This window comes from Mauremys mutica, chromosome 2 (genome assembly GCF_020497125.1).
Source record: "Mauremys mutica isolate MM-2020 ecotype Southern chromosome 2, ASM2049712v1, whole genome shotgun sequence".
Classification (NCBI taxonomy): domain Eukaryota; kingdom Metazoa; phylum Chordata; order Testudines; family Geoemydidae; genus Mauremys; species Mauremys mutica.
In genome coordinates, this window is record NC_059073.1 from 225199358 (window position 1) to 225215195 (window position 15838).

The following is a 15838-nucleotide window of genomic DNA, read 5'->3' on the forward strand; positions in this document are numbered from 1 at the left end:
AGAACTTAGATGAATGTTTGTGAATGAAACCAATAGTATTCTTTTGAAGCTTATATGCAAAAAGATTCCCCTCTGACTCTTATTCAGTTTCACTTTTGCCCTGATGAGTTGTCTGGGCTATACAGAATTCTTTATAAAGATGATGTGGAGATTTTAAATCACACATTGACCACAAATGGCCCTACTGGGACATGAAAGGTGCTTTTAAAAGGTAGGGAGAATTCTCTTCATTGATCACGTGGCTGTTTAAGTTTTGTATATTTGTGAAATGATTACTCTGACAGAGTTCTAGAAACTAACATATTTTACTACAGTTGATGCAGTATTTTATGTTTTGAGTAACACTGGCTCAGTGGCATTTTATGCTCACATCTGGAAGTTTCCAGTCTTAGTATTCAGTTTGTTTTCTCTCTTCCTCTTTCCATTTAACCTTGCCATGTTATAACAATGAATCATCTTGTCCATTAAATACACTTGGAATGTCTGCTCATACACTGAATTTGTTTCATCACGTCGCCATAATAATTTATTGGAATGCTGGCAACTCCAACTGTTTTCCCATATGTATTTGGGCTGGACTTTACCCAGTGTTGTTTAAACCTTCTGTTGCTCAGAACATCACAAAAACTGGAATTTGACTTCTTTCTCTCATGCAGATATAAAGTAGCATGTTTGCTTTTTGTCTTTGTGGATAATTGATCTGAAAATTATTAGACTATGTAATATTTGGTAATTAAATAAAATGACAGCAGAATTCTCTTAATTGATACATAACAACGTAAACAGGAACTGAACAAATAATCAATCATTGTGATTACCACAGGCTCTTATGGATATGTTGTGATATTTATTTCTATTTCATTAACTGATTTAAAATAAGCAGTGTTCAAACTGTTAACACATTTAAAAAACAAAAACACAAAACTGTAGTCGCATAAGCTAAAAGATAACTAGCATGAACTGAACATACTGCAGGAAAATGTGTGCCAGCAAACACCAGTTCACACCTGTCAACCTGTGAACAAGAGTGCTGGAACAATTTGTATACTGGGGGTGCTGAGAGGCATTGAATCAAACTGTAAACCCTGTATATGATGGAAACCAATTGAAGCCGGGGGTAAGGCAGCATCCCTAGTTCCAGCACCTATGCCTGTGAATAGCTTTACAGACAGCAATAGAGCTGCCATTTAAACAGACCTTTTGTAATGAGGGGTCCTATTGTTAAGTCATGGAAAGGCACTACACTGGCTGTTCCTTGGCAGTTTACAATATTGCCAACCCCAAATGTTAAATTGGCTTTAAAATGAGAGTATGTAAAAATAGTAGATTTGGTGTTCTTTTTATTTGTCTTCTGCTTTTTGAGCCTTTAGGGTGCAGTGGGGTCACATTTTGAAACTTTATTCACAGCCACAAGGGCTAGAAACTTAGTTTTTATTTAAGAATGAAGACAGATATAATCAGATATCGATTTGACTCCAGGAGTTGGGGCTTTAAGGAAAACAATAATTATCATGAGACTTGTGACAAAATCATGAGAGTTGATTATCAAGATGTTGATTAAGTGGATTCTACTCCACTTACAAGTACTGCCCATTGTGTGATATAAATTATTTCCATTATTTCGTTAGTGGTTTTTTGATTGTTTTTAAGAAGTATATGGTTCCTCGTAGCATCAAAACACTGGAGAAGCTGCTCTCAATAAGTGGAACTAAAACATTGGCATGAAATATGTACAGTGTCTCAGCAAATATCACAGAGACATTGTCTCAGCGAATATCAAAGTGTTCTTTTGCATACATGCTCTCCAGAGTAGCATTTGATTTGGTTGAGAAGTTTGAGAGGTTTTGATGTTATTTTTTCTGGAAAGTGTTGAAAAACTGAAAGGTGGAGTAGGGATTAGGATAGTGGTGGGCAACCTGCAGCCCAGGGCCACATGCAGCCCATCAGGGTAATCTGATTGCGGGCCGTGAGACATTTTGCTGATACCGACTGTCCGCAGGCATGGCCCCCCTCAGCTCCAGTGGCCACAGTTCGCCATTCAAGGCCAATGGGAGCTGCGAGAAGCGGCAGGCCAACATGCTGGAGTACCCTTGGAGTCAGCGCCTATGGCTTATCATGTTAATGAAATTCTCATTGAATTGAGCTGAGTTCCAGGCTTGGTTTGTGCTGTGTCATCTCAGGCCTTATCTCTTCCTCAGCATCTTTTGGACAAGAAAACACCAGTAATCCACAAAGAAGCAAGAATGTGTTCCTGATGCCCCCTATATGGTGACATGTCTCTTGACATGGCTAACTAGTGGCCAGTCAAGAGACTGATGGTTTACAAAACCATCAGTGAAAATCATCTGACTTCCTTCCTATGTCCTTGATTGTGCCACAAAGGGCCACATATTAGTCCTAATCTTAGTGATAAGACTGTCATAAAAGGGCCATGTGTTATCTGATCTTGGTGATTATTTTGTAACAGTGTAACTAGTAATTTATTTTCCTTCCATGTAAAAGCTTTATTATGTCAATTCCTAAGGAGACACTGTATAATTTTTAGTATGAACACCCATTCTTTTTCATTCCTTGATTATTTTTTGCTGTTAGTGAAAATAATTAATATGTTAAAAGTAATTATATAGAATCATGTACAGAATAATTGTGCAGAATGTACCCATCAATTTATATTTTGTTTTCTCAAGCCATTCAGATGAAATGTTGTCTGGAGGAAAATTCAGTTCTTTGGGGACACTGTAAATGTGTTCTTCTTCATCTCCAGTCTAACAGTAATTTATCTTGTATTGTATTCCACCTATATTTGGTGTTCTCTAAAGTCTGCTTTTATTCTTTGAAATCAGTGGACTTGCAAATGTTTCTGTACTTTGTGTCTAAAATTAATATAATCCTCTATTTCTAAAATTTCTCCTCTCCATTTGTATTGTCCCTCATCTCCCCACAGCTGTTTGAGTCTTTATTCCTTTGTTTTGTTCTACTTTTCAAATCCCATTTTTTGCCCCAATGTTTTTACAGATTTTTGTCTACAAATAGATTAATACATTTTTAAGGCCACGTGAGACCATTATGATTGTGATGGTATGGCAATTTCCTGCAATATCCTAGTTAAACTTTATTGAATGAAGTTCAAGTATTTTAGAAGTTTATGGTATTAAAAATACAAATGTTTTTGTGCTATTGTACAATTGTATGTAACTTCTTTAAGGATAAGGTATAGCTAAGGTAAATGCTGGGATCTGTTATAAGCTTCAAGGGACTCTTTGAAACACTGCTCTAGACAAATAGAGTAGAGGAATGCAAATGACCTACTCCTTGATCCACCCTTCTGAAGATGTGCTTTGAGCAGAAACCCATTGTCTGGTTGATTACCTATTCATGGTCTCATTGAAGACCCAAACTGTATAAAGGTGTGACTCTCAGATTCATGAGGATGCTTGTTCTAAGCTGAAACTGTGATGAACTTGTGACCTCACGAAAAAAAACCCTGTGGAGGGTTTGAAGGACTAACACCAGCCACAACACTTCTTGAAGTGAGTGGATGATCTCTGGCAAGTTTATTCGCATGTGTGTAGGTTCTTTTACTGTTTTTAATATGTTTTCTCTGCAATGCTTTTACTTTAAGAATAAATGTGCTTTCTTAGAAAGAGCTGTGTCATAATTGTGGAGAAAAAAGCTGAGCAGTCCTGAGCAGTCCAGTCGGAGGGAGTGTGATGTGGGTGCCCGCCCAAGGGAAGTGATGGTTGAGAAGCTGGGACCCTAAAGTGGGTGCCCTTGCAGAACAATAGAGGGGAAATACAGGTATAGTTGCCCTGAACTGTGACAATGATAATCTAGTGTGACCTCCTGCATAACACAAGCCAAAGAGCCTCACCAGTAATCTGTGTCACACCCATAACTTCTGTTTGAGTTATAGCATACCATTTAGAAAGAAGTCCAGTTTTGATTTAAGGATTTAGGACTAAATCTGCCAAGGAATTTAGATGCCTAAGGTGGCAGTTAGGCACCTAAGTCCAACATTTAAGTGCAACTGAGATCCTCAAAACCCTGCTCAGCTGCTACATAACCTACATATGATCCCTATGCCACAAAGTTTCTCCCAGTGGGCATGTGCACAGCTGGCTAAGTCCCAATGCCACCAAGATGCTCAGTGGCCTAGGTCACACAAGTCTCACCTATCTTGCCTGATCTGTTTGTCATGCTAAGTATACTTAGCAGATTGGGCAGCACACAAAAGACAGTATGTGAGACAGGGATTGTGTTACATTATACTCAATAGACCACAGGTTAGACCATGCATCTGGAGTGCGGGGGACCCAGCTTTGAGTCCCTACTCTGTCTGATTTGGAGCAGGGACTTGAGCCTCCCCCGAAATGGTGCCATAATGACCAGACTATTTAGTGTTCTGGGGTGGGTCTCTCTCCTGTTGTAGCTGTTTCATTTTGTATAAATAATCAAATATTAATTGGAGTAGGGATCTGAACCTGACTCTCCCATATCCCAGGGAGTTCCTTAACCACTGGGCTATCCAGTTAATCTCTAACTTTTTCTTCTCTTTCTGGCCTAATTTATTTATTCAAAGTGTAACAGTTTCAGCAGGAAAAATTGAGAATGACCTATCCCAGAATACCAAGGTGGCTAGAGCACTGGTAGGCAACCTGCACCCATGGGCCGCATGCGGCCCATCAGGGTAATCTGATTGCAGGCCATGAGAGATTTTGCTGACATTGACTGTCTGCAGGCACGACCCCCTGCAGCTCTCAGTGGCCGTGGTTCGCTGTTCCTGGCCAATGGAAGCTGCGGGAAGCAGCAGGCTGCAGGGATGTGCAAAACATCTTGCGGCCCACAATCAAATTATGCTGATGGGCCACATGCGGCCTGCGGGTTGCCCACCACAGGGTTAGAGCAATCTTGTGGAATGAGGGGGACTGGGTTCAAATCAATCCCCCAAATCAGGCACAAGAGAGATTCAAACATAGCTCTCCCACATTCTAGGAGACTGCTGGGTAATTCTCTGTTTTTTCACAAGAAAGAGCTAATCTGGTTTGTGTGCTTAACATCATGATAGAGTTCATGGCTGTGAATCCTAAACAGAAGGAGGTACCTGTCTCCAGCCTGGAGTTAGTTATCTAACTACCTTTTGAGGGGTAGGGCTTAGGCCTTCCCTAGGCATTTCCTATTGGCTAGTATCGGTAGCTCCCAGTCAGAATGCTGACTTCTGTGAATCCCTTTCTTTGGTATCTAACTGTTGCCCATACGATGCATGGGGAAACTGGGCGCCTAACTTGGGGCTGTGAATTCCATTGGATGGCAGAGCACGTAAGAGTTAGGCATTGCATTGCCTAATTCCTCTTTACGGACCTAACCCTTTAAGTAATGAAGAATATGCCCCACCGCTAGGTACATTATTACAATGGATAATTACCCTCACTTAAAAATGCACACCTTATTTTTATTCTCAATTTGTCAAAATTGAGCTTCTAGCTCTTGGATCGTCTTAGGCCTTTTTTGTTAGACTAAAGGGCCATCTACTATCCAGTATCTTTTCCCCATATAGCTACTGTGGCAAGGCACTTTCTCAGTCTCCCCAGCCTCTGCTGCTTTTAGCCCTGGTGAGACAGGCTTGGGTAACGCAGTCCCCCTTAGGACACAGGGGAAGTCTGCTCCCCGTCTCTCCACCAGTCCTTTTTAAAGTATTTTTACTCCCTTGCGGGAGAGAGTACTGCCTCTCCTCCTGGTGAGGCTCGCTGTCTTGCTGCTCCAGCACTCCTGGCAGCAGGGCTCCTTCTCTCTCTGCTCTTTCCCTTCCTTCCTCCCAGGGAGGGGTTTAAAAAGGTCTCAGGCAGCCCCAAGTTGGAATCAGCTGATCCTAATTACCCTCAGGTAGCTCCCCCTCAGCTGATTCTAATTTGCTACCTTGGTAACCCTTTCTCAGCTGAACCTGATTGCCCTGTAGTTGCCTCTCAGTTGATAAGGAGGAGGGCCTTTTAACCCTCTGGGACTGGCTCCTACCACTCCCTTGCAGCTGTCTGTCCTGAGTTTATCACACTACTTGTAGACTGCGATCAAATTACCTCTTAGTCTTCTCTTGGATAAACAAAATAGATCAGCCTCTTAAATATCTCACTATAAGGCAGGTTTTGCAGACTTTGATTCATTCCTGTAACTCTTTTCTGACCCCTTTTAAATTAATTAACATCCTTTTATGAAGTGTAGACACCAGAACTGGACATCACAGCAATGGTCTCACTAATGCTGTACACTGATCTAATACCTTTTCCCTACTCCCACTTGATGCTCCTCTGCTTATGCATGCAAGGATTGTGCTCATTCATTTAGCTACAGCATCGCAGTGGGATGTTCAACTGGTTATCTACTGTGATCCCTAAATCCCTTTCAGTGACATTGCATTCCAGAATGCAGTCCCTCATCTTGTAAGTGTGACCTACATTCTTTGTTCCTAGATATATTACCTTACATTTTGCTGTATGAAAATCCATGTTGTCAAATGAGCCCCACCTTTCCAAGTGATCCAGATCAACCTGCACAACTGAGCTGTCCTCGTCATTATTTCCACTCCACTAATTTTTGTGCCATCTGAAAACCAGCAATGATTTTCATTTTTTTCCAAAAAATTTGTAAAGATACTAAATAGCATTTTTCCATGAAAAGATCCCTGCAGATGTGCACTAGATATGCCCCCACAGTATGATTCCAAATTTACAGATACTTTTTTGAGATCTATCGGTTAACCAATTATAAATCCATTTAATATGGTCTACATTGATTTTGTATAATAACTTTTTATATCAGAATGTCATATAGGACTAAGACAAATGTCTTACTGAAGTCTATTATCTCAGAACAATTACCTTCATCAACCAAACTTATGATCACTAGAAAAGAAAAACAAAAAACAAAAAAAACCCACCCCAGTTTGACAAGACCTATTTTTCCATAAAATCATGTTGACTGACATTAATTATGCTACCATCCTTTAATTATTTACTGAATGCATTTCATAACAACCTTTCCATGATTTAGTCTGGCATTAATATCAGGTTAAGAGGCCTATAATTACATAGGTCATCCCATTTATTCTTTTAAAATACTGGCATGATATTAGCATTTTTTACCAGTCCTCTGAAATTTCTTTACTGTTCCAATATTTGTTAAAAAATATACCTTAGCTGTTCAGAGACCTCTTCAGCCAATTGTTTTAATACTTTTGGGCACAAATTATTTGGTCTTGTATATTTGAATAGCAATTTTGCATTTAAAAGGGCCATGTGTTACCCTTCTATAGCCCTATGGATAAAGCCCGGGAGGCTAAATCATACATCACCAACTCATGGAGTTGCTATCAAATTGCCTTCCTAAAGGGGAGTTGATTTGCTCACCACAGAGGGAGAAGGCAATACAGGCAAACCAGGAGATCCTCTGGATTCACCGGGACTCTGTGTTGAAATTGGTTATGCCCTCATGTCCTAATCCCTTGTTAGGAACTAGAAAGGATGGAAGCCTGTCCCAGCTGGTTCAAGCAGCAGTAATTCCCATGCAGAATTCCATTCTGATATGTCCACATATTATTGCCCAGACAATGAGGCTAGGATGCCAAATATAGCAGCTACTCTCTTCCCAGTACCTGGAAAGCCTTTCTCCTTTCTAAACAGCAGAAATTCAAAGGAGCTTCTGCAGTGTCTAGGGGCAGGCAGAAGCACCTACCAGAGTGGAGCTCCTTCCCTTCTGCAAATTGTAGGGCTTTTTTTCACCATTCTGCTCCATACATTAGGAATCTCAGTATTTCAGTGATTAAAATGCCCCTGTTATCATATGTCTGTTAATTCCGAAATCTTTGTCCAAGTCACTCTGTACTTCCCCATTCTTTTCAGACCTTCTCTTAAACCTTGAAGACTTTGTGACCAAATTATTGTGTTTGGCCAACCTCTGCTTAGCAAAAAAAAAAAAATAATTAAGAAGTAAGTGGCAATGTGGCTTCAATCTTTAGGGCTGCTCTAACTTTTGCTGGGCTACCAACAGCCCCACAGATCTTTTCTGCTGTCAGTGATGTTTGGGGTGTAGTGATGCCCAGGCCAAGTACCTTCCCCCAGTAATGCTTCATGTGCCATGGGATAGAAAGGGGAGCGGTGTAGAAGCCAGATGTTTCCCAATGCAGGGGAAATCCTCAGAGGACTGAATCTGCTGGTTTTGTGTCTGGCTTGCACTAAAGAGTGGCGGGCACAAAGTAGCCAGAGTGGAGTCCAGAATCTGATCCTTGCCATTCAGTAGTGAGACAAAATTCCTTTATTACCACACACTTAAAACTTCAGTGGAAATTTAACTGCTGCACTTGATAATTTATAGAAGGAAGGAAAGTTTGGGGTGAGTGTTCAGTAATCACTCAGAGCTTAGGAGCCTGGCAGAGGTCAGTCTCCGAGTTCTAACTGATTAGCAAACATTATATAACAGGAGCCTACATAACATAACCAGTTCCAGCTTGCTTTTGCCAGAGCCTCTTAATGACACAGTTTCCTACATAAGGATGCATGAGTAAACCAATTCTGGTATCTGAAGGACTTAAAATGAACATCCCTTCACATGTACTGTGTTAGCTGATCATAACTTATATCTGGTCTTCAAATCTGGTGTGGAAAAATGTGTCCCATACAAGATGATAAACAGCACTTTCAAAATCAAACACCACTATATACTGCATATCTGTGTTACCCTAGTAAGTAACTCGTGTGCTTTTTGCTACAGATATATGCTATTGGCGTAGATAACAGTCTCAGCAAGACTCTACTGCCATCTATGTTAGCATTGTCCATTAATGTTGTGTCAGTTTTCATATGTAGATGCATAGTTTAGCATTTAGTCACTTCTATCATTATACTAGTATATCTGAAAACAGTTATACTGTGTAGAAAACATTCATTTTAAAAATAGTTTTGCTTGCCTCCGGTATATAGCATATATTTTCTTGTTCTTTTACTATAATAGAAGTTTTGTGTGAAAACAGAACTCTTTTTCTTACAAAAGAAATGGGAACTATTTTATATAAACATATTTTTTCAAAGTTTTGCATGAGCAGTGGGGTTTTTAATTCTTCATGGGATTTCTTCCTCCCCTCCTCTCCACACATCTAAAAAATTCCCTATATTTTGTATCCTTGGCCAGTAGAAAATTCTCTCTAACTTCTCAAGGGTTCTCTGTGCCTTCAAGAGACCAACAAAATGGCAATCTTGTCCTCGTAACATTAATGCCTCACGGAGCTCAGCAGGCACAACCAGGCTTGTTGAGTTTTCCAGGGCTCTTATTTTTTCCCTGTATAATCTTCCTTCCCCTTCAAAAAACCACACCCTTTCCCCTTGCAGGGATTTCCTTCTAGGACATATCTCCTTATTCACTTTAGAGTGGGGTCTGCCCTTAGCTTGTCTGCAAAATATTGGCAGCTGATAACTGGGACAGCTTCTTCGGTAATAGAGGTTAATTCCTCCCCACTTCCCACAGCCCCCAGGGAATGCTGCTTTCCTCGGCTATACATGACCTGGCCTCGGCCCCTCCCACATCCAGAAACACTGATTTCATCCTCTCCCCCCACTTAGTAGTTTCCGGGTCTTTACCATTTCTCTCTGGGACCCCAGCACAATATTTCTTTTTATTACAAGTTACAACATTATCACCTGTAGTCATATGCAAAATATCATTCCCCACCAGCATTTCCATGAGCCTACTATTTGGCATCCCCACAGTCAAGTCACCCTCTAAACCTTCCCATTCCAAATGAACCTTAGCCAAAGGCACAAGATTTTTATGTTTCTGCAGTGTCAGAAACTCTACCTCCTGGTCAGGCAGCATGTCAGTGTCTTGAACCACGTTTCCACCGACCAGACATATCTGGGCACCAGTGACTCTCCACCCTATCCATTCTTTGCCATTCACCTTGGCAACTTTAATACATTTTCAGGTCTACCCACACAGGATCAGACTTCATAAAATTCATCAGAGGACCTGCAGGTGCGTCTTGGGATATTGTGTTAAGTACAACTGCATTAACCTGGGCTGGATGGGGTGTGGATTTATTTTCTCTTTGCTTAGGGCAATGATTTCTCATGTGCTTGGTGGAGTTATACTGAAAGCACCTTTTTAGATTATTTTCCTACACAGGGAGTCTGTGATGCAAATTTCTATGAGAGGACTGATTCTGAGGAGGTGAGTGCCTCGGCTGCCAGCCACTCTCCTTCTTAGGGGTAAAACTTGAGTGCCCCCTTTACACCAGGCTTCTTCCCCTGTCTCTGTGGCTTGTGCTTATTAGACATTTGGGCTTGTACAAAGGAATCAGTCAGGATGGCAATTTTTTCCCATATTGCGTTGCTGACTGCCTCAGAACATATGCTTAGGAAATGTTCTTGAGAAAAAAGAGCAGACAATTGGTTATAGTTCTCAACCCCCTTTCTCTTTGCCCATTTTACCAATAGGTCAAACATCTTATAGGCATATTTACTATGACTCATGCTAGTACTTTTCCTGAGATTTCTAAATTTCAATCTATACATCTCATGGGTAATTTGAAACATTTGCAAGACAGTTTTTTTTTAAAAAATATCAGCATATTTCAAAGCCTCACTAGTTGGCATTTCATTCCATACATTTAAATCTTTACCAGAGAGTTGAGCAATCAGTGTGGGGATTTTTGTGTCCTCTGGAACTTTATGAACTTCACACAGGCTTTCAAAAGTGTTAAGGTATTCTCCAATAGAGTCTGCTTCTTTGTATGCAGGGAACAACTTGTCCAAGCTGAGTGTCCTTGGATGGAGGGAGTGGTTGGGGACTGTGGGATCTATCGATGACTTGCCATCATGTCCAGATTATACTGTGTCGTCTTATCCTTTTCTAGGGCTTCTTTGTCTTTAAGCTCCATGGCTCACTAGTGTGATTCTTACTGCTGCTGCCTTTCTGTCTTCCTCTCTTTGGCTCTCATCTCTGCTGGCCACTTTTGGTATTCACACTATTTGCCTTTCTGTTGTTTCTCCAACCTGGCCAGCTCTGGCTTTATAGTTGTTTCGCTGGCACTCATAGTTATGATTTACTGTTGTTTTATTTCCCTTACCCGAAATAAACAGAAACTAATAAAGCTATAACCTTTCTTGTGACTGTTCCCAGCCACCACACTTGAGACTCACTTAAAATTGTTACACCAGTGCTTGAAGTGTAAATCTCAGTTAAACTAACAAGCTGTGTATAAATCCTGTTTCAACTACGCCACTGTGACATTCCGGTATGCAGTGCAGACCTATGAGGGCTTGTGTAGCCACCTGCCCCGCAACTTTGGGTGCTTCACAATGCTTTGCTGTTGTAGTCCCCAACCTGGGCTGTTCACCAACAGTCTAACAGTATGCAGATCACACTCTGAGTGGTCTGTGGATAGCTGTAGCCCTGGTTCAGCAGGTCTGACCCCAGCAACCTGTCAGCAACGCACCAGTCACACTTTGGCTTCAGCCAGCCTGGGTTACCATTTGCAGGGTGACCTCACCACACTTCTGGTCCCACATTTTCCTAAAAATGGGTTCTGCACTGTCCAGCCCTCTCCTGGCCAGTTCAGATATTAAAGGTCCATTGCCTCTGTAAAGAGTCAATATTCAACAGTTTGCTACTTTAGCTGGAGTTACCAAACAATTCAGTTTAAACACAACACTGGATTGTTTATTTTAAAAATAATACATGTTTATTTAACTACAAAGAGAGAGGTTTTAAGTGAGTACAAGTATAAGGTATTAAAGTCAGAAATGGTTACAAGAGAAATAAAGATAATTTTAGCTACTAGAAAGTATTTTAACAAGTTAGATTTGGTTCAAAGTAAAATTCTTACCACATGTTCCCAGCAACAGGGCTGGTCAAATGCTCAGGTCAGGATCTCTACCTAAAGTCAAAGTGCCGGTTCCTTTGTCTTCTGAGGTGAGAAAGAGAGAGAAAGCTTGGGGATTTGTGCTCCTTTCCTTTATAGTCAAGTTAACCTTTGAAGTGGATTCTTCTGACCCTCAAAGCAAAGTTTATTAAAACAGTAAAGAAGGTGACATGGAGTCTGGTGGTGAAGGAGGCTCCATATTCTTTCTTCTCACTAGTGTTTTCTGAAATGCAAATTCATGTTATCTCCTGCCATCTCTTCTCCCTGCTGTCTTGAGGATCCTCTTTACTACTTATACGTAAATTGAGGTAACCATATTTAGGATAGACCTGTTTAACTTTTGTCTAGGCTTGACTGTCTGGTTTTGAACATGGGCAAATAACGCCACACGGGGAATTCATAACTTTACGTATAATGTTGCTACATACATTTCACCATGATATTATTGACCAGTGAGTTACTAGTTTTCAAATGATATCTCATAAGGCATATTTTGTACAGCATGTATTACAGTAGTGTCTAGGGTGTGAATATAGGGGTGCTTTTGGTCACAGGTAAAATCTGCAATGGAGGGATAGTTCCTCCACTGCTACTTCACTTTCCCAGGAGGCAGCAAGTCACTGCCCTTGATGTTCACAGAGAATTAAACTAAACTGGCTCCACTCCAGTATTCTGAGACTCCCCACCCTATTTCCTGCACATACCTGAGTAATGCTCTTTGCATGGGTAATACAATTCCTTGAATATGGCTGAGCCTTCTTTAATACATGGAGGGTCACTTCTATATCCAGATCTTGGCCCATCTTACTACCCAAATTAGAATTTAGCTAGGGAACTGTAGCAAAGGTATTTTATTTTATTTTTTCTTTAAAAAGGCCATTTCCTGGAAGTGAACATGAATGTGGAGATTGAATATTTTAAATTCCTGTTCAGTTTTGTTGTTCATATCGTGAAGCTGGGATCATGAGATACTGGCTGTTTTATGATGTGTATATTTGCTCCAAAAGGTTACTGTTCAAGCTGAATATTAGGCAGTGGATTAATTCAAACATAACCATTCTTAGTTTGTATTGTTTCATTTATTAAATTACAATACATATTATTTTGTAAGGTAATAAATTGAGAAATTGCGAATCTATAACTGGGGGCAGTAGGACTCATCAATAGAACTGTTAAGCATGTTGGCAATGTTAGAAAATAACTTAAACTTGCTTATATTTGTTCAGTTATACGATGGAAAGAGAATGCTAAAAGTATTTATAATCTTTTATTTTTCTCAGGTCAGGCATTATTTTTAACCTGCTATCATAACGGCAGTAGACACTACCATCTATAACTGGTCAAAGCCTCAGGAAGTACCAGTAGCCCCCAACCCCAACCCCAATTGAGGAAATTCCATAAAAAGATTGAAGAGTTAAACCACAATTTAACCAAAGGCAGCCACAAAAGAGAGCGAGGATAATAGGGAAAACAACCTCTATATTTTCTCCCAGGAGAGCTATCATGACAGAAGAAAGGCATCCTGATCCATGTGTGGTGCTGGATTGTGAGATCATCCAGAACCTGGTGCAGGATGGAAAGTGTGAGAAATTATACTGAGAAGGTTCAGTCCATTAGGAGTACCATTTGCAGTTACAATGATGCTATACCAAACCATTTGGGAAGTACAGTGCCTGATGTTTGCATGAGGGAAAAGAATGAATTGAAACTTTGTAAATGAATCACCAGAGCAGGAAAATGGAATATAAGGCATATGTATGAAGGGAAGCTCATCATAGTGTCTAAAGAATTGGAAAGATGTAAAAAAGATTTATGTGGAATCTCAGAGTTGAGATGGAATGGCAAAGGCCATTTCATGCAATGGATAGGAGTGTGGTGTGGTACTCAGGATCCAAGAATGTGAGAGAAAATGTGGTTGCATTTATCTCATTCAAGGAGACATCAAAGTGTGTGCTTGGATACAATCCAATCAGCAATAGAAACATTACAGTTTGTCTTTGAGTACAGTGAGTTAATATGTCTATCATGCAGGTTTCAACAGTAGCTGATGACAAAGTGTTTGAGTGCTATGAACTACTTGACAAGAATCAGAGGAGTAGGCGTGTTAGTCTGGATCTGTAAAAGCAGCAAAGAGTCCTGTGGCACCTTATAGACTAACATTATTTTGTAAGGTAATAAAGGTTGCATCTGATGAAGTGGGTATTCACCCATGAAAGCTCATGCTCCAAAACGTCTGTTAGTCTATAAGGTGCCACAGGACTCTTTGCTGCTTTTACTTGACAAGATGCTCACTAAAAAACAAGCAAAAACATCATCTTCATAACATGAAAGTTGGAGTTGTAAACTTTCATAAAGAAGTAGTGGGAAACAATGGTCTGGATTTACAAAATGAGAGAGAAAGTTTAGTCAAATTTTCCTGATCTAATCATCTGATCTTCACAAATGCCATCTTCAACCTATATCCTAGACATTGATATATATATAGGTCACCTGAGGACATGACAAAGAACCAAATTGACTGTGAAATGATAGAGGGATGCTGGAAACTGAGCATCCAATGGACAAAGACTTTCCTGAGTGCAGACTGAAGGTCAGACCATCAAATGTTGGCCTAAAACATAAAATCAAAACTTTAAAAGATAAGATGTTTGGCAGGTCCACTGCATTTGGACTTGTCCAGAATCAACAAAAGCTGTAGGACTTCTCTCCAGAATGGGTTTTTGTCACAGATGAAAAAGGATAACAACACAAGGAAATTTTGGAATAAAATGAAATTATTATGCTCGAACCCACCAATGCATACATTCTGAAAAGTCAGCTTTGGACTGCACCATGTTTAATGGAGCAGGTGTCTGAGCTGGTGAAAAAATGATGCAGAATGGAAGAGAGTATCTGAGAGACTAAAGAATGCTGGGGAGAATACAAAGAATTCTGTATGCAGATTCACAGGCAGACTAGACAAGACAAGAGCAAATATATCCAGGCAAAAGGCAAGGAACTACTAAAGAATTAGAAAAAAGAGTAATAATATAAAAGGTGCAATCACAGTGGTCAGATTTCTTGCTAAAAAGTTTTCCCTGCCACCAAGTATAACAAAAATCATGATGGCATAGTTCTTACTGAAGGAGATGATATCAAATACACGTTGCGAGATTACTGTGCCAATATGTTTACCTCATCAGCATGACAAAAAAGAGTATGGAGCCAATACAATCAAGCCATACTATTATGAAAATAAAACCTTGGAAAGCACCAGGTAAATAATGTACCAGGAAAAATGCTTAAAGTGGTTGGTGACCGTGTTATTGGTCTGATGGAAAATTTGCAGTGATGTATGGATAACTAGAAATTGGCTGGCTGACTGGACAAAGGGAATCTTTCTGCCTTACCAAAGAAAGCGGGTATAACAGAGTGCAGTGGATATCATGCCATCTACCTGATATTCTCTGTGAGTAAAGTGCTGTTCTACGTAATATAGGATTGCATGAAGCAAATAATAGAAACTGAATTACTGCCACAGCAAGCTGGTTTCACAGGGAGACAAGGCACATGATCAAATTGCGAATATCTATCTATTATTGAAAAATGCAGGTAATATAATCACCTATTATGTGTTTCATTGACTACTCCAAAGCGTTTGATACCATCCAACATGACCATCACTAGATGATGTTCGCAAACACAGGGATAGCTCAGTGGGTTGAGCATTGGCCTGCTAAACCCAGGGTTGTGAACTCAATTCTTGAGGGGGCCATTTAGTGATAAGGGGCAAAAAATCTGTCTGGGGATTGGTCCTGCTTTGAGCAAAGTTGGACTAGATGACCTCCTGAGGTCCCTCCCATCCCTGATATTCTAAAGCATGTCATGGAACTATTTGCAAGTCTCTACTTCAATAATAGACCATGGTGTGAGCAGCAGCAGGTGACAGTGAGTGGT

At 40.3% G+C, this 15838-nt stretch overlaps 1 protein-coding gene across 2 annotated transcripts in view; it reads left to right on the top strand.

Annotated features, from left to right (window-relative positions):
• Window positions 1-15838, top strand: part of ZNF385D (zinc finger protein 385D) — a 922283-nt gene that overhangs the window by 314136 nt on the left and 592309 nt on the right. The window lies entirely within an intron of this gene.